This window comes from Ambystoma mexicanum, chromosome 7q (genome assembly GCF_040938575.1).
Source record: "Ambystoma mexicanum isolate Mex_15411 chromosome 7q, UKY_AmexF1_1, whole genome shotgun sequence".
Taxonomy (NCBI): Eukaryota; Metazoa; Chordata; class Amphibia; order Caudata; family Ambystomatidae; genus Ambystoma; species Ambystoma mexicanum.
The window spans coordinates 371,796,196-371,823,232 of NC_090941.1; positions in this window are offsets into that span (position 1 = coordinate 371,796,196).

Here is a 27,037-nt window from a genome sequence, read left to right on the forward strand (position 1 = left end):
AAAGTTTGAAACAGTTTTACTTAACACATTTGCATATTTATATCAAAGAGGGTTCTATGGAAAGAAAACAATTGAAAACAATCACTAAAAACTGATGTAGCTCTTTTGGAAGAGCACACCGTGGTCGAACCATGGATTAGGAAGTTTTCTTAGTTCTAATTTGTTTTCACACTTCCACATGTTGCCACATGTAAATGCCTGGGACGGTATGCCATCACTGATGATGCACAGACCTCCATCCTTCCACTGCTGTTTGACTGCCACTCATGTCCAATTGTATTTATGTACCCTCACACCTGAGCTTGAGTGCTTCACTGCATGAGCAACTTTATGATAGGTTATTTATAACGCGCATAATACCCAGAGGTTTCTATGCGCGGGCCCGAGGGTCAAACCTGTGATGCTCCGTGTCGTCTTGCTCCCAAAGCAAGCATGTTGCCCCTGAGCTATCCTCCATCTTTTCAGTCACAAAGTCCCAGCTTCACGAGTCTCAGCAAATTGATGTGTCATGATTGAGCGCATGTGCAGACTCTCTGGCCTCTCGGGAAGAAGTTCATTGTGATCTCTCAGCCATTGGGATGTTTGTGCATGTACCTGTATCACAGGTGGCCCTAGTCAATGAAGACCGTGTGTTGACACTGCGTTGAACGGATGCACCACCACCCTGCCACCCCCTGATGATTCACCACAGGATGGCAGTCCCAGTCCACCCACGCCACCTAAACTACCCGTGCCCTGATATCCATGAAACCACAGAGTTTTTTTTTTGGGTTGATTTTTTTTTATCCACTCATGTGGACATGAACACACACCTTTGCCCGTCCCCTGCCATGGTGGACATACCTTTTTTCCCAGTCCAAGATGGACTTTCTTTTTTAGCCTGTCCTTTTAGCTTTTCTTCTTTTGTTACATCCCTGCTCAGGATGGACACATTGAATTAATTTGTTGTAACCCAGTCTGGGAAGGCTGCATTTTAGTTTGTTAATTCCTGTCCGGAATGGACATATTTTTGTTTGTCTTTTGAACCTTGAGAGATGTGTTGTTGACCTCTCAAGACATTTACGTGTAAAGGACTGGACATACAGTCAAGCCCAGTGGTATCAACATCCATGGTTCACTTGACTGCAACAGGATCACATGTACAGTTGAAGATCAGTCAAAACCTTATGGTACATATGTGCAGAATGCATGATTTACTGCTGTAGCTGATGAAATGTAACATACCATGTTGTTGCAGGGATCCTGATTTATCCAGTGACGAACTCCATGAGAGGTCCACCCAGCACCCTTTCACCTCCCTAATCCCCATGGTCTCTGTTGGTCACTGGCCCACCAGTCACATATGTGGAGGAACAGTGTTCGGCGGAGGTGATGAGGGAATCACATCAGGATCACCCAGACAGCAGCTAAGGTTGTGCACTGTCAATCATGCAAAAGATGGTTATACACACATAAGCAGTGGCACACGTACGCTTTCCTTGGGTTATGTGATTTTGGGATGGTGACTGTCAGTGTAGATGTGAGTTTGTCCGCATACTTCCGCGTAGGACAGCAGACTCAGGAGACTGCGCGACACTCATCCGGCTTGAGCCATTAGCAATCCTTAGGCACATTCAATGAACAAATCCTCATCTTCAGAATCCATTCTCTGGGCATCATGGACTCTGAATTCTGATTGTTCACCGCTTGTCTCGCTGGTCATTCTCATTTCTTCTTCCTACCATCCTTCTCCTCTCTGCCCCCATGTCTCCAATTGGGTCCTGCAGGTGTATTCCATGTCCTCCCTTCTCTTCAACTTGTGCCTGACCACACTCCACACCCTTATCCCATCACATGACCTGTCCTGCTACTAATAAATGTCTTACACACATATGCATTCACAGATCACCAAGACTTCAGCTGACCCCCATTGTGACCTTGCCCTGGGAAACTCAGATCTCATTAAACCGCCTGATAGCTGGCCATGTCCTCATGTATACTGTTGTGAGTGGAATCATGTTTTTAGGACTGCTGCACTCTTCCACCAAGCCACCTCCTGACTATCCTACCAAGTCCACACTCCAACAGCATCCAGCTCAGTGAAGTAACTGTATTACTATGGATTATAACGGATCACTCTGTTGCAACATGGACACTGCTCGTAGATCCTGACATCTACGCCTCATCATCCTTGAATGATACATCCCTTGGCTATCCTAACCTCTCAAAGTCACATTATTGTTTGCATTTATCCTTCCCTCTCTAGACTGCCCTAATTCCATTTATGTGTATGGCCCTGCCTATCATCTTAGTAAGCAACTACAGATCCTGAACAATACAGCCTGCCTTATCCTTGCACTCATCCACAGAGTGCACATGACTCATGTGCTCCATGTGCTCCACTGGCTTTCTGGTGTCGGACACACCACCTTCAAGGCCATTGACATGAACAACTGGGCCTTCCACAAGATGTGAATTGCCTCCGTCCAACAGTGGTTCACAGACTGACGATACTACAGATTACTCACATCAGGCTCTGCACTGCTCGTGTGATCCATTCCCTCACTTCTCCTTGAATTTGACACACCTCTTTCTTTGTCAAGATGCCCACACTCTGATGCTCCCTCCCACTCAGTATCGGACAAGTGATGGCTCACCTCTCATTTCATATGGTACATGGGACCAGGTTCTTTCCTTCCCTCTGGAAGGACATAGGCAACAACCCATGCAATGTCCCAGTCAAGTTTGCCCTGCTGGGGCCTCCCTGTCGGCCAATGGGAGTGTTGCACTGCATGTCATGGCTGGTATGGTTTTGGGGAGTCTGGATTGTTTATGCAAGCAGGGTCCCTGGCCAAGGAGTGTACTTCATCTCACTTGCACACAGATGGCAGGGTGCACTGGCTGTGTGTCTCCCTGCACTCTACAAGACTGGTCTAGCACTGTTGGACTATCTAGGTTTGTACTTGTTTGCACAAGTGGACCGCTGACAGCTTTTACCTCCGTTCCCAACAGGTCAATTGTTGTTTATTGTTGATTTTATGTATGATCTCTCCTCTTCAATGGTTTGCATGACTTTTGTTTCCATCACTCGTTGTTCAAATCCAGCACTGTGAGTGACTGTACTGTATGTTTGTGTACATTGTGGGCACATGCATGTGGAACATCACACCTGCCCCACAGCTTCTATTCATTTGTTGTCCCTGCAAGTGTTTGAACTACACGCTATGATTCCCACCCCTTCCTGGGTATGGCTCAGCTAGGGTCTGTGATCTGTTTGAGGGTGAATCAACTGCTGGGTAGTGATGACCTGTGCATGAACTGTTGTGTCCAATGGGGGGTTGCTGGGTGGTGCAGAGTCTAGAGTGGGGGTGACACAGCCTTATTTGCATGGATTTTGTGGACATGGGTGTCTTTCTGGGTTGCATGCCATGGTGTGTTGCCCATGTTGTTTTGGTGATGACAAGCTGAGGAGTCTCTTTTAGCAGGTTGCCTTTGTTTTCCAGTCTGCCCTTCACCCTCACTATTGTTCTACTTCACCACCACCCTGTGGTATTTTTCCATTTGTGTGCCTCCTGGGCTCTCTGACCCTGCTAACTTCTTTTCTTGTCATTTTTTCTCTGTCTTCCTCTCTTTGCCACCTTCACTCAACCCTCACCCATTCTAATGGCCCATATCTCTCCCCTCATCTCCCCACCAGCCAAACTCATCCTTGCTCCCCATTCCTCTCTCTCTCTCTCTCTCTCTCTCTCTCTCTCTCTCTCTCTCTCTCTCTCTCTCTCTCTCTCTCTCTCTCTCTCTTCTCTCTTTCTCTCTTTCTCTCTTTCTCTTCCTCTTCCTCTTCCTCTTCCTCTTCCTCTTCCTCTTCCTCTTCCTCTTCCTCTTCCTCTTCCTCTTCCTCTTCCTCTTCCTCTTCCTCTTCCTCTTCCTCTTCCTCTTTCTCTTTCTCTTTCTCTCTCTCTCTATCTCTTTCTCTCGCCCCCTCTGTCTGTCTCTTCCTCTCTCTGCTCCATAGCTACAGCATGTTCACTCTGTCTCCTCTCTCCCTCTTACCCTCTTTCATCCTTCACATCCACTACCCCACTTGTACTTTTACTCCCGATACCTTCTCCTCCTCACTTGATGTCCCTTTCCCTACCCTGAATCCAAAGTTGACTCAAAGGCACACGTGGCACCTGACGTTGGGTGTGCATGACTTGTATTTCTACAATGGATGGCCCAGTGTGTACCCGCATCCCAGTGCAGACTGACCCCTGTGTCTACAGTGTATAACATTGTCTGGTTCTAATTTGTTTCCTTCACTAGCAGTGATTGCTCTGTCAGTGTGTTCAAATGATGTCTGATTTATTAATGCGCATGCTCTTTGATGTGCCCTTTCATTTGTTGACACTTGGTGGGGCATGGATGTCAAGTTACCTTGTTCCATACGGGACACCTTAGGGCTGTCCTATTTGTTTACTTTCATGCACTGCATGTCTTTGCAAGCATAGAATGTAATTTTATTTTTATACAGTTTATCACAACCCTTTAAAAAAGAAAAGAAACGAAAAAGAAAATAAAAAGAAATTAATTCCATCAAACAATTCAATCATTACATTCCCAATAACCCCAAAGAGAGAGCATGGGCCTCATCACAAGATACACATGCACCTCCCAACTTTGTTTTAGCGACAGTCCTTCAAAGCTGCCAAGCGGTGTGTCAACTCATACAGAAAGTTAGTCAAAGCAATTGTTACTTTCCTGTTTGAGTCTTCGAAAGAGCACATGCCACCAGGTCTCTGCATCGTGGACATGCCACTCTGCAATTAAAGACCCCATATGCTTTGTTCTTTCCAGCCAAAGGGCTGAGCAATATAAGATCAAATGCTTAAGTTTGTTTGTTTGTTTGTTTTATTTGTATGGCGCTCCAAACCCAGGGGTAGAAGGGCGCTTAAGAATTTGGTTACGTTTGAGAAGTATCTTTGTGTTGCATACTTCGTACATGCTTATAATATATACATATATATACAGTTATCAATATACAGAGCACATACAATACGCATAATATACAATTTTCAATATAAATACAGTACCTAAACCAGTTTCCGCACGGGCGGTGGGGTCTGGTGTTGATGGTGCTATTCTTTGTTTAGGAGCCAGCTGATGACCTGCTTCCTGAAGATCTGGAAGGATTCGACAGTTTTGATGTTGAGAGGTAGGGTGTTCCAGAGTTGAGGGGCAAGTACTGTGAAGCTTACCCCTACAGCTCTTTTTAGGTGGAACCTGGGCACTGTCAAGCAGAGAGTGTTGGAGGATCTGGTGGATCTGGTAGCAGGTTTCAGGGTGAATTTATTAGCTAGATATGGTGGTGCTAGATGATTGAGGGATTTGTATGTGAGACAGATGGTTTTCAGATCAATTTTTTGGCGTATGGATAGCCATTTGCAGGCTTTCCTAGTAGCAGAGATATGCTCTTGTCTAGGAATGTTGAGGGCTGCGCGCAAGGCGTTATTTTGTATTACCTGCAGCTTGTTGAGTAAGGATTGGTTAGCACCTAGGTACAGGCTGTTACAGTAATCCAGTTTGGATTGTATGAGGGCCCTGGCAAGGGTGAGGCAGCTGTTGGGTGATAGGAATGGTCTGCTGGCCCTAATGAGCTTGCCGGTGTATGCAGCGGCTGAGGCGGTCATATTGGTGTGTTTGCTAAGGTTGGTGTTGGCATCTAGATAGAAACCAAGGGTTTTTATGCTTTTGGCTATGGGGATGGTGTGGTCATCGATGGTGATGTTGTTATATCTAGGGTCAAGTTTGGTTAGAGTGTTGGGGGAGCCGACGATTAGGAGCTCTGTCTTCTCATCATTCAGGCAGAGACCATGGGAGGCCATCCATGCCTGAATGATGGAGAATATTTTGTTGATCCGGACGGAGTCTGCTTGGTAATTACCTGAGATGGTGAGGAGTATCTGGGTGTCATCTGCGTAGTTTGTGTAGGTGACACCCAGATGGTCCAATTGGTCAAATAGAGGCTTTGTAAATATGATGTACAAGGTGGGGGATACACAGGATCCTTGTGGGACCCCGCATGTGATGGGGATGGGGTCTGCTGCAGCTGTTGTGGAGAAGACCCGCATGGTTCTGTTTGCCAGGAAGGATTGTATCCATGTGATGGCAGAGAAGGGGAAGTGGGCTGCGGTGGCAAGGTGATCACAGAGGATTTCATGGCTGACCAGGTCAAAGGCCGCTGAGAGGTCTAGTAGAATTAGGATTGCGGCATTGCATTTGTCTTTAATTTCATCAATCTGGCTTTTGAGATCAACAAGGGCGGTTTCTGTTCCGTGTTGAGGTGTGAAGCCAGATTGACGTATTCCTAGCAGTTAGTTGGATTGCAAGTATTCCTGAATTTGGATGTAGGCAACTCTATCCAGGATTTTCAGTAAGAAGGGGACTGTAGTGATAAGGGATTGTTTTTTCAGGAGTGGGAGAACCCAAGATTGTTTTAGGTTGCTAGGGATTGAGTTATTGGTGAAGGATAGGTTGATGAGTTTGGTGATGAAGGGGGAGAGCTCTTTGGCTGCATCTTTTATGATCTGTGCCGGACAGCTGTCTCCTTTGCAGTTAGAGGGTTTCAGGGAGGTGATGATTTTTTGAACTTCCGGGATGGTGACTTTCTTAAACGAGAAGCCTGAGCTAGTATTGTTAGGTGTGAGTGTGCTAGGGTTGGTGACCTTGTTATTGGAGAGTTGTTGCCGTTTGTCCTCAATTTTAGTTTGGAGTCCTAACATTTTATTGTTGAGGGTGTTTTGGATGTTGGTGCACCAGGATTTGTCTTTCAGGCAGGTGTCTGGAGGTGAGATAGGGTTTTCTAGTTCCTTCAGGATTTTAAATAATTCTTTGGTGGAGGATCCTGCCTGAGCAATCCTGGTGTTGTATACATCTTTTTTGGTACGGATTATCTCGCTTTTGTAAAGTGAGGATAAGTTTGTGAGGTTGGATTTGTTTTCCGCGGTGGGGTTAGTCTTCCAAGTGTGATGTGCCTTAGCTTTCTCTTTTCTGAGTAGTTTAAGCTCAGGGGTGTACCACGAGTTTAGATGAGCTTTGGGCTTGTTTGACTTTGCATATTTTCAAGGGGGCAACGGTATCCATTGCTCTAGCCATGGAGTCATTGAAAGTGTCGATCAGCAGGTTTAGGTCAGCGTTGGCTGGGAGAGCATTGAGGGTAGGTAGGACCAGTGGTAGTAGGGCTAAGTGTTTCAGTCTGTTGCTTATATAGCCTGCAAGCTTCTTCACGCTCAGCTTGGTTTGCCCATAGGCTTAGTCTTTCATTGGTCATGAATAAATTAAGCTGAAACTTCAAGTACAATGATCTTCAATATCGATCAGGGATTTTCATTAAGGGGTTTGTGTAAGGCAATAGCTTAACTTGTTTTTCATTAATCTATGATTCCGTCTTTGTTCACCAGTCAAAAACCAATCTTGCCTCCCAAGTTATTTATTGGCTAGATTCAGGTTGGTGTGAAGCGTTTTAATGTCAGTATCAAGATCTTTTAGGATTTAGTTGCATCTATCGATCCGCTGAGTCAGTAGGCACTGTTTATCTCCATTACCTGGGTTGTGGAAAATGTGGAATTGTGGAGGTTTATCTTCCATCGTCATTTTATGAAAGAGTGAAAGCGTGTTCCAACATATTCTTGCATTCAATGAAGTTAAGCTTAGCTCGTGATGAATACAGGCTGTAGGAGTCCCTTTTAGGAGCCAAAGAACTTTGGACCAGAAAGTATTTTCAAGTGTGTCCCATTTTGCGTATGAGCAGCCTAAGGCAAATTGAGCACCATAGATTAGTGCCAAGGTGGCTTTCTGTTGGTAGAATGCAAGGACAGGTTCCAAAGAAAAATTTCCATATTTTTTATTTTTCACGGCAGTTTGAATTGCCAATTGACGGCATTTTGCCTTAGCGTTTTCAATACATGGAGCATCGTTTAAGTTCTAGTTGATCTTCATGCCCAAGTATCTCGAAGTTATGGCAATGGACAAGAAATCTTTTCCCAGTTGCCATTGGAATTTTTTATGGGACAGGTTTTTAGTTTACTTAGATCTTGTAATATGAAGATCTCGGATTTGTTCGTATTGATACAAAGGCCCTTATCATTGACATATTTCTCTAGTGTGTACAGTTTTCGCTGAAGGCCTATTGGTGTTACCTCAAGAATAATCAGGTCATCTGCATACTGGTGAAATGCAGTGGATGCAAGCCATGTGTCTACCTTGTGAAGGTAAGTTCAAGGCTCTCAGGGGGGTACTGAGTGGGGTGTAATTGGTGCGAGGGATGTTATCACTGTGTGGGGTGTTTTTTATTGCATTGGCCTCAAATGTTGGAAGAATAGGTCTGGGGCAATGTGCTTGTCTTGGAAGCAAGATGACACGGAGCACCACAGGTTCGATCCCTGGGTCGGCGCTTAGAACCCTCTGGGTATTAAGCACATTATAAATAACCTATTATATCTTTAGGTGAGCAGGTCCCGCTGCATGGGTGCTGGGGAGACTTGGTTATGAGAGGCTGGCAAGTCATTATTTGCAGGTGTTGTATGATACTCAAAGGGGCACAGGGTGCGATGTCATAGGTGGGAGGGATGTTGTCACTGTGTGGGGTGTTTTTCATTGCATTGCCCTGCATAAGCAGGGGAGACATTGTGATAGGAGGCTGGCAAGTCATTGCTTGCAGTTTTTACCTGGTGTGTATACTGTAAGGAAGCATGGTATCAACAGTAAGACTGACACAAGTGACCACAGTTCAAGGGTGTTAACTGAATTTCAAAAAGAGTATGACAAATGCCTATCTAATTCTAAATCTACAGATGGGATCAAGCTACGGCCACCAAATAATAATAATGCAGTCCTAGTGGTGTCTTGTCAAAATAAAAGGGCCTATGCTAAAAAAAAAAAAAAAAAACTATTGCCAATCCTTATCTCTAAATACAAAATAGTGTGGGGGTAGTGTTTATGAAAAAGAAAGAAGTGTTCACAAAAATGATATGTCAGGATGTTCAAGCCATTGGCCGCCCTTCCCCACATTTTTAGCATGGGACAAGGCAGTTCAGGCGGTAGCACAATCTCTGGCTTCTTCGGCATGAGGATATAGTTCAATTACTAGCATCAGGGCTTTCTGTACCCAAGTCTCTTTACTTATCAAAGTCTCTTGATTCAGAGGGCCTGATATGCCAAAGCAAATTAAAAGTTATTTTCCTCTTACAAGTACTCAATTCAGGTTATTCACTGTTTACCCTGGATCCCCCTTAGCCAGGCTCAGAGCTTTTTAATACAACAATCAATAGTTTGGATCACCCTCTTGCGGGCTTAGATCCCCTTCTACAATGATCATAGAATATTCTTTCTCGGGTGACTCATGGTCCAACCCGGATCCCTCTCAGTCAGTCTTAGATCCTACCTATTACACCATTAGTCTCCCTCAGCTGGGTTCGGACCAATTTCAGTTAGTATCAACTATCAAGACTTTCAAATATGCACAGGGTTTAGCTTGACCTGTTGCAGGACCACTTCAATTTCACAATTCCTTTTTTACATTGCAACTTCTCAGTTGGATACCTAACAAAGACCTTCGAATGAGCACCCACATGGTACCGAACCACTCTTGATTATGGTAACTGCCTTGGCTTCAAAAGTTCAGTCACTCATCTGCTGTTTAAATATTCACGTTGCTCGTTACATACGCTTCACGCACTGTTCTCTTCAGATTTCTCTATACAACGTTGCCGCTTGCAACCTTGGCTTTAACACAGACCGGTCTGGTATCAGTCTCCCCGACTCACTGGCTGTGCTGATTTTACTGGCACTGCTTTGTTGTAGGAGCCAAGGACAGAACCACAGAGGCCAACACTTCTCCCTGCCTTGTCTATCGATGCAGGAGAGCCCCGGGTACCTCCGACACACAATGAAGGTTTCTTCAGCTTTAATTCCAGGTCTTATGTTTCTTATTCTCAAAAGCTCATGAAAGTAACAGTCTTTCTCTCAAAAGGTAAAGGACACTTCCCTTCTTGCAAACCTCTCTGGTCTTTCTCCTCGTATTAAACTGCCATCTTGGAACTGATGCTTCCTCGTGTGCTTTGCCTTGCTCAGAGTGTACTTTTGTGCTCTGCCTTTTATCTGTGTGGGGAAGTGTGATGGAAGTGTATGTGTAATGATTAGTAATTGCCTGACTCTGCCTGACCATTGTTTTGGGACATGTCAGGTATACGGCTTGGGTGTTAGTCCGTTTTCTCTCACAGTGAGCTGTCTGTGAGAAAGTGTTTGTGTCGGAAAAGGGGTGGTGGGTTGAGTTCTTAAGTACCATACCTGGTAGGATGGGGAAAAGGTGCTACAGGGAAGGGGATACTGCGCCTCTCTGTCCAATATCCCACTTCCACTCCCTGAAGACGCCTCATCCAGGTGATCCTCCTGCACTGGTCCTCCCCCAGGAAATGGATCCAATAGCGATGGGCATGTCCTGGCCACCTGGATGACAGATCCCCCGGGACTAGGGTGTCAGACACCTTCAGGTTTCTCACAATACCCACGCTGGCTTTCCGCTCCTGGCACTTGTGCTCTGTCTGGGATATGCTCCATGTACTACTCACCACCCAGCATGGGATTGCAGGTCATGTGGGGGCTGACATGTTAATGTGAATGCAACAGGGTGGACGGCCTGACCCTGGACACCAGGTACATTCCATAGGCTAGGTGTTGTATTTGCAGTGGTGACACATGCCATGCACAGTACAACAGAAGCTATGTTTATGCATGTTGACAGCTGCTCAGTGCATCTCAATGCTCCCTTCAGTTCCCAGCTCATTGAGGATTGTTCAGTCCAGTCCCTCTGAGCTTTGCCTTCCCTTCCGCTTGCCTGTTCCATGCTCCCTTTTATCAGCCAGTCTCCTTGAACTCTATTTTACCTTCCTTTCTCTTGTCTGTATTGGGCGGGAAATTAACCTGTCACACCCCCCTAGGTGCTGTATGATGAGGCAAATCATATTAAGAAATCTGTGATGTGCCAGGGGAGGGGGCATGCTAAGAGACCCTATATGCAAATTGTCTATGTTTAGACGTAGTGCGTGCACATAAACAGGCACCATTTTGTAGCTAAAACAGAAACATAGGTCCTGCATGGCAGTGCAGCAGACACAGGCTGCACACCTGATGAAGAAACCTGAATAGGACCAAGCGCTGATGAGTTAGGTTCCACAGAAAGCCTCCTTTGCTCTAAAACTGTTGCCAATATTTTTATCCCAAGAAAGAATGTATCCTGCAGGGACATGAGACAGTGCTAGGTGCCTCGCTGCACGTGTTATCACAACCAGGTGAGATCAAACCTCTGACATCCACCCAGCCAACTACAAGCTATAGCCTCTACAACTGTCCGAGTCCCAAGACCCCTGAATTCCGAGATACCAGCAGACCTCAGGCCACCAACCATAAAACAGACAACCATAAAAGATCTAAAAGAATGGTCCCCCTATCTGTACTTTAAAATGGCATGATTTGTAATGCGAGGTACGGGGAGGGATACATTATAGCTCAAAAGAGAGGGTAGAAGCCTTGGACTCCAGACGATGCAGCTGGGATGAGTGACATGTGTGCATTTCACAGTGACCTGAAGCATTCCTCTGTACCAGTCCAAGATCATGCCAGGTGCCCTGTATAGTAATAGAGTAGCATTTTTAGAATAACACATGTAATAGTTGTTTTTTTTTTTACCTTGGTTCCCCTGAGACGATGAGCCCATCTGACCCCACTTGATGGAAGACGGACTGGCCTGGGGCCAATGGCCTGGAATCCCCTATGTAGTAGTCTGACTATGCAAAGGGCTTCACCAAACAGCCATGTGCATTTTTTAGTGTATACAGATGATGCTGTGCCACTTTTTAAGCTCTTGCTTGCACCTATTTTGCTCAGAATGTTCCTGAGCAACAGAGTTCTTTGCTGGCAGGCCTATATTTTTTATAATTATTCTCTTGGCTTTTTTTACCCTAGTGGGTTTTGTTTTTGCTGGTTTGCGTGTTTAAGGGCATGCCCTCAATTGTTAACCCCGACATGATCCCAGCACCCCGTGCCTGCAGAGGTATCCATGCAGCTTCTCTGGAGTAGCTGCACCCACCTACAGTGACCAGTCCCAAAAAATGCATATTCCCCCAGTGCCTTGCTGCGATGCACGGCTCCGAGCATAGTGCAGGCCCCCATTGTTGGAATCCCGTGACAGAGGACTTCAGGTGAACATGCACACTTGAGTATAGCCTTTCAAGTGATAACAAGTAGGGGACAGATGTATGTGCGAGTGTGAAGAGCGTGAATGTGCAGAGAGTGAAGTTGTTGGTGTGTTGTGGGTGTGGTTTGTTTTATTTTTTAGTATCAGTAATTTTTTTAAGGAGAATATTAAGGAAAGGAAAGTGGAATGGTAGGGAGAAGGTGGTACTGCAAGCATTATATAACGGAGGAAAAAAGGAAATTAATACGAGCTCTGTATAATTAGAGGGATTGGGAATATTATTGTTATTATTTTAGCTTGTTATTTTAGCTTGTTTTATTTGTCTTTTTATTGTGAAGGGTGAAGGTCCAAGGAGGGGCATCGTGTAATTAGTTGTATGATTTGATTGTGTCATTTGTGTGAGCGAGAGTGTGGGAAGAGAAGGGGGGTAGAGGAGCAATATTTTTTTCTTTTTTAACAGGAGTGAGAGGATGGAAAATGTACTATTTTTCTTGACGAGCAGTAACAGTGTGCACAGCGTGTTAGTACAGGTGTATAGACCTCCAGGGCTTGACCATCCCTACCACGGGAGGAGGAACCCCTACAGAGTATATGTGTCAAGCCCTACCTCTGTACCAAGACAGACTTGAAAGGTACCATATGCAGTGGGTGAAGGAAACAATAAGAGGGGGAATGGCCCACTCATGGACAGAGCAGGACTCCAATAATAAGGTCAGGCTAGAGTATATGTCCATATTCCTGGCAGCTAAATTTAACGGGACACAATTTCAAAAAAGGAAGGAAATACTAGATGTTTGGCAAATGTTCTAAGACACAGAAGAGTGTAAGGGAGAGGACGGATGGACAGGACTGTCGCAAGGGCGATTGCCCATGAAGAGAGGGACGGGATGCACTGTGGGCTATACTAACCCAACATATGTATCCACAGCAGTGACAGCCCCACTACCCCATATGTGTATCCTCCAAACATCCCGGCACATGCTGATGTCAATAAGAGGGATTTAGAGGTGGCATTGGCCTCAGCAAGAGCAGAATTGGATAGACAGTAAACACTGCAAAAAAGAAGTGAAGGCTGACAGACAGTTAGAGCAGGCACCGGATGGATGGAAAGCAGGAGATTTCCTATTCAGGATAGATAATCCGGATAATCACCCATAAAATACATACATGTAGAAAAAGAGGGAGAAGGAAATGAAGGCGTGGACAACCTAGGATATGACAATGCTAATGGGTGGAGTACATTTGATGAGTCTGAGGGTGATGTCGATGAGGAGGAAGAACAAGTGCCTAAACGGAGTCCACAGGTAGAAAGTTTATTGGATGGGAGGTTAAGGAGCAGGTTTGGCAGGCTGGTGGTAGCAAGGAAAAAGGGAAGTGGGAAGAAGACGAAGGTGAAAATGTTATGAATGCAAATGCCTCTCATACATAAATTATGTGCCATGGGCACAGATTGACAAAAACAACCTAATAAAAGTGCTCCTGGCCCTTACAGCCAGCATGGGTAAGTGGATCGATGCATTTGAAAAACAGACAGCAGGAGTGCTCCTAGCAGTCGGGGACATCAAAGCTTATTGGTAGCTGCTATCAGAGATCAGGCTGTCTATGTGTGGGTAAAAGCAGGGTACCTAGGAGTAACTCTGGGAAATTATGCACATTATAGAGCATTCTTTAACAAGATTTGAACGTAGCTATGGGATGCTCTAAGGCAAGCATTTCCTGAACACATCCGTCTATCATGCAATGTACTATGCTCGATGATGAAGACCCAGCCCAATTCATTCTTAAAGTTCAGGAGATGTGGAGAGTGGAAACAGGTAATTCATGGGATCAATCAATACCCTTGTTCTACTTCATTATTAAAAAGGGCCTACCCAATGAGGTGCAAAGGGCACTAGACAAAATAGTGGGTGTTAAACCCTGTACTTGTCATGACCACTGAGAGGGGGCACACGTTATGCCACAGGCAGGCCCTGAGGGCCTTAAAACCACTGCAAAAGGTCTCCTGGAGCCAGTCCTGGCGCCTTTGGCACCAGGCGCATATGTAGGAAGGAACAGCTGTTCAAACTAGGTCCCATCTATGTACATGGGCCTTTAAATCCAACATGGAAGCACCCGCACAGTCAAGTTCTAATAACCAAGCCATGCAGTATAGTGTTTTGGGTGTGACAGGCCTGGAACTACTTTCCCTGGTACTACTTTACCTGGATTATATAAACCACACCCATGACCATGCAGACCATGCTTTGTGTTATTCTGCAACCAGCAGCGTGACACTCATCGTGTCCAGCTCCTGGTCTTCAGCATCTTCCTGTAATCCTGCAAGAACAAGAACAAGATTATTCTGTCTTACCTGAGAAAACACCATCCAGCACTCAGCATCTCAACTGGGCTGCAATCTGTGGAAACCGAGAAAAGAAGAAACATCACTCACCTGTGAGTACTAACTTAAGAACTTCCGGCGAACCGCTACCACAGCTGCTGTTTGAACATTGCGACCTGCAATAATGAGAAAGGGAAAAACAATATTAGAACGTGCGCTTCCAAAACATTGAATTCCATCATTCTTACCTGAATTCCATCGCGCTACGCCACGCATCCGGCCGGAGCACCACAGCAACATCTGCAAAAGAAAAGAGACATATTCAGTTTTGCTTTCAATATTAAACAACCGCACAGGGCTGTACTTACCTTAACAGATTCCGGGGGCTTGTTTTTCTTCGCGCTCTCATCCACTCGCAGCACCACAGCAGCCTGTGAGCAGAAGAAGAAGAAAACACAGGTTAGCTTTAAAAGACAATAAAGGCGCTGCACTTCGTGCTTTCTCTTACCTAGGAATGTGCCTATTCATCCGGCACGCCAGCATCAAGACCTTCACACCTGAAAAGAAGGCAATAAAGACATTAACGAATTCCCACCATAAACAGAACAAAGACTTACAATTAACACACCTACCTGCCTACCAGCAGAATCGGGGTCACAGCAGGTCTGGGCCCAAGAAAGGCGTACTGCACCAGTCAAGCAGCTCGGGCAGCTCGCCAACAAATGTCAAGCGCCCCTGCACAAGAAATGCAGGATGGATAGCTCACCCTCCAAATAACTAAGGTGAGTAAAGAACCCAGTGGGAAGGGAATCGGTCAGAGGGAGGTGGGCGATTCACCCATTAGAGACAGTTATCACAAATCGTCCCTTCTGTAATTGCAGATTCATTATTCAGTACTGGGCAACTACGCATCCAGGGTTCCAGATCTCAAAGTCTTCCAGACGCCCCCGGGGATATCAGGTGAGCGTAACAGAAATACAGAGCATAAAAGTACAACATTTCAGAAGAATGAAGGAGCATGACAAGTAAACAACTCAGAGGCGGCAAGCAGAGGAAGCAAAACTAGTACACAATAAATTACCTAAATCGTGTGAAGGCATCAGTATTGACGCCAGCACAGACAGAAGTGGCAGTATACACCCTGAATTTTGCTCAAATAGCTGCAGTGTGGTCTGAAGGAGGACAAGGACAGTGGAGCGGGAATATACAGTACCCTGGCCAACAGTGCCAAGGAGGACAGCAGCGAGGAAGAGGTCGGTTCCGAAGGTCAAAGGGAGGGGAATTTGGAGGAATGGGACCCAGAGGGGGAGGAATGGGGCCTTCACAATGTGGGAAATGCGGAAAATGTTGACATGTTTCAAGGGATTGTAGGAGCAGACAGGGTATTGGGTACAGTTATGGTCAACAGAATTATGGTCCACCACCTCAAGGGGATCATCAAGGGCCGAAGACCAGAATGACCTCTGTACCCCACAAAATACACCAGGCATATGCACAGTTGCCCCCACACATCCCAGGCCCACCCATGCAACAGTAGCAATAGCAAGCAATGCATCAATATGTACCCCAGAACACTTTCCAACTGGCAGGTGGCACAAACCCATTCAATGGAACGCCAAATGGTATTGACGGCAAGGTTTCAAGGCACAACTGTGGTGGGGGGGCAACACCTTCTAATGTCCCAGGAAAAACGCATACCCTGACTAGGACAGCCCACAGAGAACCCTTATGTGCCCGTTCCTTTTGATGACCATCAAACCTGAAAAGGAACCCTTAGTGGGGGCAGAGATAGGAAACAAGCAACTCATTTTTATGGTTGATTTGGGCGCTGAAAAATCATGCATCAGTGAAGGGGGCCTCCTATTATCTGGCAAAACTCTCAACATGCAGGTATTCTCTGGGGTTATCTATATGGTTCCATACACTAAAGATTTGGATGTAAAAGTAGGGGTGAGGGTGGTGCGCGCTCTCCTATTATACTCTACGAATTTTCCTGTCAACTTGCTCCAAAGAGATCTGCTAAGTAAGTTGAACATGAAAATCTCATGCACTGATCATGGCGTTGTCTGCAACACACCAGGGATGTGCGCAATTAGAGCGATAGTGATAATACAAGCAATGGCAATTGAGGTGGTAATCTGGGGAATATCTGTAGACCCAGACATGTTTATCTATGGTATAACAGTACTCTTCGAGGCAGTGCCACAAATTGCAAAGGGCTTTTGGAGAGTGCCAACAGATTTCATGTTTCACCCTGTAGTGTCCCCAGAATTTGTGGCAAGTACAATATTATCTCTAGACCTACAAGGATTGGTGGCATTTGCAAAAAGAATGGTTGTACATTTTGTGTGTGCTTTTGGAGTACTGTTATGTGTGACTGCAACTCAACTCTGCTTGAAATCCCATGTTGCTTGATACACCCACCATTCATTTGGAACAGTGAATTAAATTGGGTACGCTTCATCAACAACTAGCACTGGAACACTGTAACTAGTAACTCTAAGTGTTTGATACATTTCTAATACGTGGTTGTTTCTTTAATCATAGCAGCAAGCCGCAACCTTTTTACCCAGCTGAGAATCAGACAGCCCCACGGGCACCGACAAAATGCCTGTGTTATGTTGTTTCCCACTGGGGCATATGGCTGAATTTATTCTCTTCCCATGCCTCTGTATACTTTAAAATCAGCCATACCATACAATTGTGACTGAGCTATTGGATATACCATCCTCTACAACTTCGATTCTTGGAGATATATTCGATAGGAGCTCAAATCTCACTACCAAAAAACCCCCAAGATGTACGTTCAAAATTAGTGGGCGTGGACATCAGGCAATTTTGCCCTCAAGAAGCCTTGCTGCCAACTAACTCTCTTGAACGAGCCTGCTTACCTTCTAGGAAGACGAACACAATGCTACATTTTCGCTTTTGCTCCTCCCCAAGGTTGGGTCTCTTCCTCACATATCCGATAAGGAATTTTGGCTTGTTACACACAATGCTCCAAAAAGACGACGTGTGAACCCATAGGCAGCGCCATGATTAATACTGAAATTATGAACAATGATGAAACCTTGAAACCACCCGTTAAGATGAACATGATGATTCATGCTCTCATCGATCTGGAGGCAGCTAGACTTTATTTGCAAGTACTCAGAAACATGTGAAACCTTTCCACTACCAGAATATCTCCGGAACAGTTAATTAACGGATATGGAAAAGCTAGTCACTTTATTTTGAATTAATTGCACAACGAAGTTACATCGCCATGTTATTCTCGATCTATTATTGTTACTGAAATGAAACTCCCTGTGGAAAATCCAAATGTATCAGATTTATCACATTCCCCCATTCTTCATCCTATATCACCAAATCCGGTGCTTAATTCAACAGTCATGCCCTTATTATTTATAAGCTCCCATGTTTGTCTTGAATTTCACCCACAAACTGCTCTTAGCATTTGTTCCACGTCAAGTTGCTGGGTTCTCGCTTTGTTACCCCTAACCCAATTCTTGTATTTTTGTCTGTGCAATCTTATTTTTTCCTCAGTGCCCAGTCCTGATTCTTTCTTCAACTTTGTAATATCTGAGCAAATTTCCCTTCTTGCCTGCACTACAGCGTGATTGTAGGCATACTTTGGGGCTTCATGTGAGACACCACCCTGCACTTGAGTCTGTCAGAAGTCCCTTAGGATTACTGCATTTTCTACATTGCCAGGGTCACAGCTGATTTCTTGTGAGAAACAGCTGGGGATCATTGCCACCTCCCTAGGTTTTATTTTTAATTGATTTTTACACCAGGTCACATTTACCATCTGCATCTTCTTATTAGCATGAATTCAAAAAGGCAGCCCAAGGGTCGTGGATAGAAGGTCATGGTTGCTATGGGGCATTCTGATTACTTCAGATCTGTCAACCATGGTTCACACACCCCTGGAGACAATGCAATAGTCCAGGCAAGCCGTTTGGTTCTTGTTTCTCCATGTACAAACACCTAGGGTATCCCACTTCATTTGGCCATTCAACATCATAATTTCACAGGTTTTAATTTCTCTAGCCCATTTTGCTGCTCTGGCTGCTAATTGGGATAGGCAGAGCCGAACATCCTCTAAGGATGATAACCTCCTATTTAAGTCTCCACATATAACAATCATCCAAACGTGGATGAGGCGTTGAATCAACGCCTCATCCACACTATGCATTACTACATTGATGAAAGATTCCATGTCCATATTGTTTACACTTCAATAGCAATTAACCAAGAGTATATTAAATGTTCCCCCCAGACGAATCCTTTGAAGTTTCACATACTGGACATAGGGGTTTGGATTCGAGTCCTGCATATCTTAAAACCTACCTCCACTTTAATCAAAGTGAGTAAACCAGAAAAGGGCCTTCCCATTTGGCTCTTAAGGGCCGGATTTAACAGAGTCTCGTAAACTTCAAAGGAGGGAGTGGACTGGAGCCATGTCTCCTGGAAACAGAGAATGTCAAAGAGAGCAAGTGATTTCCAATCCCTCTAAAACAGCAGTCTGAATCCATGAGAATTCCATGACCCAGGAGAACATTTGATTCAGACATCTGTGGTGGAATATATTTTTGCTTCCCATTTCCCAATGCTACGGCCAGCCAGCTCCATTTCCTTACTTCTGTAAAAGCATCAGAGCCCTGACTATAGGTGCAATTACTAACTGTAAATTTCATTGCAAGTAGGCTCAAATTTTATGGTTTTGATTTCTCAACAACGGCCTTATCCTGACCTGAGCAGATATCCCATGTGGGTTTCCCTGCTAAAAGACTCAGGTTGGCCGACATTTGTTTGGAGGCTTTGCTGGATTTCAAAGTAGTCCATTTCGGCTCCTTCTGCTTTTTCCATTGAACCCTCCTAGAACCGGGCCTTTGATTACGCCACGGGGGACAGATCTCGGAAGTCACTGATGTCATATCCCATATGCAAAAATGTGTCATTCTGTGTCATGATCTCTGCTTCCAAAAGGTCAGGGTTTTCCCAACTCCCTTGGAAGCAGATCCATAACCCAGGTTCCGAGTGCCAACCAGTCCCAATTGGGACCTTTTGGACCCAGTCCTGGCGCCAGTGGCACCAGGCTCATAAATATGCCCAGTCCCAGCGCTGGAAGCGCCGGGCTCATAATGCTTGGGTGGACTTACCTGCAGCAGACCATGCTGCTTACTTGCCTGCCAGTTGAGCCTCTGATCCTCTTCTGTTTGGAACTACTTTTCCTGTTGCGTGGGGCAGGAGCCACTCCCTAGATTCAGAACACTGGAACTCTTCTGGAAAGCAGGAACTCTTTTCTTACCTAGGCATGGCTGTGGAAGGAGACACCTAAGCACTACAGGAGGCTATTTAAACCACACCCGATGGATGAATCTTGCTTTGCGTTATTCTGCATCCTCTGCAGCAGAACGCTCATCGTGTCTTCTGCATCTGATCCTGGGCCTAAGGAAAAAGGCTTACCATCCTGAATCCAGTCTTCAGCAGCACCTATAAAGACAAGAAAGAACAGGTTAGCATTACGGTCTTCAGTGACAGCTCTTCACTTACCTGGTCCATCGGCTGTCACCAACGCCTCGCGCTGCATTCCGGCATCTGAAAGACAAAGGCTTACCTACTCTTCGTGCGCTCTGGAGGTCTTCACACTGCATTCCGGCATCTGAAAGACAAAAGCTTACCAACTCTTCGCACACTCCGGAGGCCTTCGGCGCTGCATCCCGCATCTGAAAGACAAAACAAGGTGCGTTTAAAGACATTGGGGAACTTTAATACTCACGTGCCATTACTCCTTTCCACATCTAACCCAGTGGGTATTCCGGCACCCTGCAGCCGCTCCGAACTTGTACCTGCAAAATAAAAAGACAGTTAGAGCGCATCGTGAAGCAGGCAACAAGCGCTTACTTACGTGCTTCCAGGCGCTTCTATTCATCACACGGGCTCCATCTTCAACTCACTTCAGCCCGGCATCCGCCATCGCCGGAACCCTGCAAAACAAGAAACATCATTACTAAAGACTTTAAAGACATTAGAATTACTCGAAACTTACCATTCGTGCAGTAAACGACGGACAGCAGTCCTCTGAAGTCAAGAGGCCTGCTCCCCTTATCCAGTGAAGAAACTGGTTACAGCACCCTGCCCCGAGGCAGATGGAGAGCACGGCGTTCACTTACCTAAGGTGAGAGCGTTAACCTTTGGGGTTCTACAGGAGAAGAGAAAGGGAAGAAGAGAGAGACATTCAATAACCCAGTTCCTTAATCCCATATTTTCTATCTGCAGACATCTTACCCTTCAAGTCAGACATACAGTGCACAGAGGTCCAGCCCAAAGAGCCAGCCGTGTGTTACACATCACCTTTGCAGATACGGTATACGCCCAGTCAAGACCGGCGCCTCTACGGGAATCAGGTGAGCGTTACATTATGTTCCAGCAGCATACCTTTGACAGATTTTTTTACCTGCTGCACCTGTGCAATAGCACTGAGAACGTTCCAAATTCTGAATGGGATTACCACAATAAATAATTTCAGCCCCAAATAACCGGGCAGACTCAAAGAATGTGGCAAAGTACTACTTTATTATCAGTTTAATAAAGTAGGGAAACCTGGAGATCAAACTTATTGCAGCCCACACATTCTCAATGCATTATCTTACACAAAAGGTTTTATACCTCAACATGCGTCAGCCATGACATCATCCTACATGGCTAACAGTGAAAACGTACTGAGTATAGGCTTTGGTCAAGGGAAATGTATACATATAGTTTCTATAAGTGTTATTATCATCGCTGGGTGCCTCTTATCTGGTAGGCACACCTTGAAACACCTCTAACTACATAAAATACAGATAATAAAGTAGTACCAGAAGTGGATAGGCCCCTGCAACAATGTAAGGTCCACCATTACATAGGCCCTCATGATTGGTTGGCACTCCCTTACCAACCTTAAACATTCGGCTCATTAGCAGCACGTAAACAACAGGACCCAGGTGGAGTGAACAATGCCAGACAACTTCTGCATTTATTAGCTAATTAGACTACCATCAGATAGGCCCTAAGTCAAGGCTTCTTCTTTGCAGTTGACCTGGATGACTGTTCTCTTGCTCAGAACATTTAAAGTGAGTGAAGGTACATTGCTATCTTCATCTGGATACTTATGATTTGGCCTTGTTTTCTAGGCCTGAATCACATGTGACGAGACCATGATTTTGTCAATGTTTTCCTTCTATTTAGTGCTATTTGATTCAATTGTATGAGGTGCTTTTACTCTCATTGGCCCAAGGAGACTTGCTTTTTTCTATTCTGCACATGCTTTCTGCATCTTTAATTGAACAATACTTGCCACTTGCAATTGTTCACTCCTTTACTTAATGTAAGAGAAATATGTCCTGCATACATAGCTTATCCTCTTCCACTCCTTTCAAACCATATAGTTGCTCCTGCTGTGGCATCCTTGATTCTGAGCCAAGCAAATACCCTTTGTTCTTACACAAATTTGTATTCCCATGCCTGTCAGCATTACAGCCTTTTATTCCCTTCTCGAGACTTCTTTCTTAATATTATACAATGCCAACGTTGATTGTCTTAGCTTGGTTGCTTTACCTGCATTCTATTTCCTACTTTAGCAAGCTTCTATATGTCTCATTGACCTTGCATTTCTGCATATATACATTTATTAGATCTCTTGTCACGCATCTTCATAGTGTGTATAGTTTTTCATCAAATGCACATATATGTTTATTTTGTCACTTTCATCACATCTTTGTTCTTTTATATATTCATACTTCGATTTCAGTGTGCAGACATATCTTCTCTCTCTAATAGTGTGACTCTGTCTGCCAGACTTGTATTGGGATCATACCAAGTGTCAAACACAGTACTTTCTTGTTATTTTTCCAGTATGATGGAGGTTAGGGGGTGGGCTCTATAAATGACATGAACATCTGCCTCTCTACATTCCCCCCTCTGGTTGAGTCCTCAACCACCTCCTCAATTTTCTTCACCTTTTCTTTACACCGTGGTTTCTTTGGAATCCATATCTTTGTCACCCCCCTAAGGTCACCTTTATTCTGTATGTGTTCATCCACACTCCATGTCATATGGCAACACTCCCCAGTTGGTGAACAGAACACCCAATGTCCCACATAGCTCTGATGATCCTTGGGATAACAAAACTTAATCCTGGGGGTGCTCTAAGGCTTCCTTTCAGGTGCTCACAGGTGGTGTTCTTGGCTTGTATTTGCTCAACAGTCACAGCATGTACATCACTCATTATCTTCATTCCAGCAGCTTTATTTGCTGCCTTCTTGAATTGTCCTATAATTGTTCTCAGGAGACAGAATCCCAGCAATGCTAACACTAGTCTTGTTATCAATATCTTGAATACATTTGCCAGCCAGGTTGTAGGACATGAGAACAGGTATGAAAACCCATCTTCATTGGCTTTGGTTTCATCTACTTCTTCCATCATTTTCACATGTAGGGTCCATAACAGAGTTATAGCTTCTGTCAATGTTCCATTTTATCCATCATGGGCAGGTATGTATGTACAGCAAGAAGGCCTAATCTTTGCACAAACCCCTCCGTCCATTGTTGTAACTAAGTCCAGGACATGAGCCTCATGGCCTTCATTTCTTCTTTAATTGCATGATCTCCTTTTATTGATGTGTTAATTGTTTGTTGCAGTTACCACCTTCTGATTTGTAACCACTTGGCATTTGCTGCAGCTTGAATTCCTGGCATGAATATGGCTGTAAATATCCCTGTCGTTCTACTTAACAATGTATGCACTTCTGGAATGTCGCGATCAGCTTCTATTGATTTTGCTGAAAAGTTAAGCAACCTCTTCTTCTTTTGATGTGCATCCATTTATGGAGGTCACTTTGAGGGACTACAAACGCAGGAACATATATTACCACCATAGAACCTATTCCTCCCCAGTTTAGAGTCAACTTCATGTAAGCTCTGGGTCCACAGGCCCAATAGTGGTCTATCAGCAGCGCAGTTCCTACTTTCAATCCTGGCACATCGATTGCTTGCCTACATTCTTTTATTTCTCCAACTTTGTTCTCACCACTGCTTCTGATGCACAGAGTCGCATTATTCATTGGCAATATGGATAAAGGTCCTGTTTCATCTTCGACCCATGTGAATATCTTTGACCACTTGCCCCATTCCTTAAGATGTTCGTCATTCACTACTTGCACTATCTTCACTGGTGTTGTCATCAATAAGTGTGCACTGCATCCCATCAATCCTTCTTCCCACCCAGGACTGGTGGCCACCACTCTACATACCAATAGCTGAGGACTCTCCCAGCATTCTGGTAATACTGGTGTTTGCCATGAAACCCACACAATCCAGTCTCTTTTGTTCCAAAATCTTCACCTCTTCTCTATTTGGGCCATTCAACATGTATTAAATCATTTTGCTCCTTGAGTTCAGGTTTTCTATCATCTTCTGTGTCTTTTTGTGAGCATCATCATATGGGAACGTCCTCTTTGACATCAATCATAGGGTTTCCTCTTCCCAAATTGTCCTCTTGTCGTGCATACTGCAAGATGGCTGAGGCACTTTGCATCATGGGCAGGCATTTCTCTTGCTATAAATGTTCTGGCTGTGCTCATGGCATAAGGGATAACAACACATTGTACAAAATGCAGTTTGAAGAAATATTGTAAACAAATGTACACTCCATACTTAATTTTATGGATTAGGTGCTTTTCGTGCTAACAAGGTGTTTCTTACAAAATGGAAGATTCCCATTCTTCTTTGTCAACGTTTAGTTCCTGTTACTCTTTATAATAACCACACTTTTTTATAATAGACACTGTAATTGTATTGTAATGATGATCCTGAAGATAAAAGGGGCTGTCTTATGATTTCCAAAAAAGGTGACAATATCAATGTTTCATCTCACTAGAGCTGGATAGGATCAAAGTATATATATAAAAAACATCATACAGAAATCTGTGCAATGTTACAGGCAACATAAGGTATTGTGTGCTCTTCTTTTCTTCAAAACATTGGGCCTCATTCCGGGTTTGGAGCTAACCATGGAGTAATTAGCTCCATGGTTGCCTCCGTCCCAAATCCGGCATGGTGAATGGATTAATTACCGGTCCATTCCAGAGTTGGAGGGACCAGTAATTCCCCATTCACCTTTTGCCCTTCCCCATTCCCATTTCTGCCCCATAGGGCTCAATGGGAATGGGGAAGGAGGTAATTACGGCACCGTAAATTACGGGCCCGTAATTACCTCCGAAGTACCTTTGCGGGTCCCATACTTAACGCCTGCTAAAAGCAGGAGGTAAGGAAGGACCCGCAAAGGGACCTCAGAATACGGCGGTAAGGGATTACCGGCATTGGCCGGTAATTCCTTACCTTCAACCTCAGACCCCATTGTCTATTTTACCTAGAAGGGATAATTCTGTGAGCATTGAAATGTTAAACTTGTGAATTATCAAAAGTTTGAATTGTTTTTATTTTGATGACTCCTGTTGACTCTTGGTAGCTGATCTGGTCTGCATACATGGATCTTCTTCTCTTGCTTCACTGTCAACAGGTGTTGTAGGAGTAAGTGTCTTTCCTTTGTGGAGCTTTACATCATTCAGGTGCTGCCATGTGCATCTCCCTCAAATCTTCCCGGCAGAGGGGGTGACCTCCTCTACTAAGGTATGGTCCTTCAAAATGGGGTTTATGCTGAGTGTGGACAAAGCTTTTATTGAGCGCTTGGTCTACAGGATACAAACTAAGTGGTTTCAAAAGTTCAGTAGGATTGATCGTTTAGCAGTCTTCTTCAATCTCCTTTGACCCTTCTCTCTGATTTTTGATCTGTTGGGATATAATAGAAACACTAGCGGTCATATTTGTCAAATAATCATGCATATGTCTTTGCTACACTTTGGGCATTAGTATATAGTTGAGTGGGAGGAGCAAGGGCTACTCTCATGCAGTGTCCAGTCACCAACTCATGAGGAGTCAGGTGGTGATCTGAAACAGGCTGGTTTCTTAATGCAAATAGGGCAAGGGTAGACAATATAGCCATCCCTTCTTCAAAGACATATTTATCTTGGCTATCCACTCTTTGAGGAGTCTGTTTAAATGCTCACAAATATTTGCTGGTGTCTGATAAGCAGAGGAAAATGTTAGCTTTATTCCTAATCAAAGGGTTATTTGACCAAACCTCGAATTTACAAAACGCTTCCCATTATCAGACAGTAGAACTTCGCATACACCCCATCTAAGAAACACACCACGTATGAGAGACTTGGTAGCACATGTGGCATCAGCGTGCATACATGGATCTGCCTCAATCCATCAGGAAAAGAGACATACTACCACTAAAATATATCTGTAGCCATTGCCTGTTTGCAAAATATCCACATAATCTATATGCAGATGTTGAAAAGGACCATTGTGCCCATTACAATAAATTCTGCAACAAGTTTTAATACATTTGGTGAAAACCAGTCTTCTGCGATCACAGCCGCAAGACTCTGTCTGGTTATATGCATAGGATAGTAAAGCTGATCCAGCACAACTTTCAATAATACTAGAAGCATAACTGGCTTTCCAGTACTATTGTTTTCTCACATGGCCTCCTTGGGGGATAAAGAACACCCCTTCTTTCCATCAATCTTGTTGATCAGGCATGGCTCAACACTGCAGCTCAATTAACTGTACAATGGATAACATATTAAAGCCTTCTTTGAGCATCATGCATTGACATTTGTTTCACACGTTGTGCTTCAAAATTTGAAATATTGGGAGAATATGCGGCGCCCTTTCTTCAATCTCTGTGACTTGTTACTGCGAGAAATCATGTCTGTCCTCTTAGTATGGTCTGCGCCCTTCACTGCAGTGATAGAAAATGGGAGTTTTAGTACCTTATTACGTTTATTCATTAGTGCTGCATGTTGCACTGGTATGCTGTCTGCTTGGAGGAAGCCCCTCCTTTTCCAGCATGACAATCCTGCATATATGGTTGATGTCACATCGGCAGAGTCAGAGTACACTGTCACTTCCTCATCCTCATATCTCTGAAGTGCAGGAATAAGCTCCACTAAATCTGCAGCCTGTGCTGAACAATGCTAAAACAATCATGCACTTGTCACTACTTCAAATTCACCATTTTGTTTTAAATTCTCTACTGCTGATCCTGTATGTCTTACTCCTATTATTTGATCAACTTTGAAGATCCATCAATGAATAGAATGTCCCCCATCTTAGAAAGTTTTCGTTTACATGGAGAAAATCATCATAGAACTCAGTTTATATTGTGCAAGCATGTACATGGTTCTCCTTTTCTACTTGTTCTGAAATAAATGTTGCAGGATTTACTCTTCTAAATCTAATTATTTTAATTGCTGGGTTTGAAATGATCACTTCATGTCCTTACACTCTTTGTGTAGTCAACATGCTTTGAGTTTTTTTTCCAAAATGGCGAATAGGAAATGTTTGATGAATAACTGTAACGCTTACCTGTACTCCTCAGGAGCGTAATG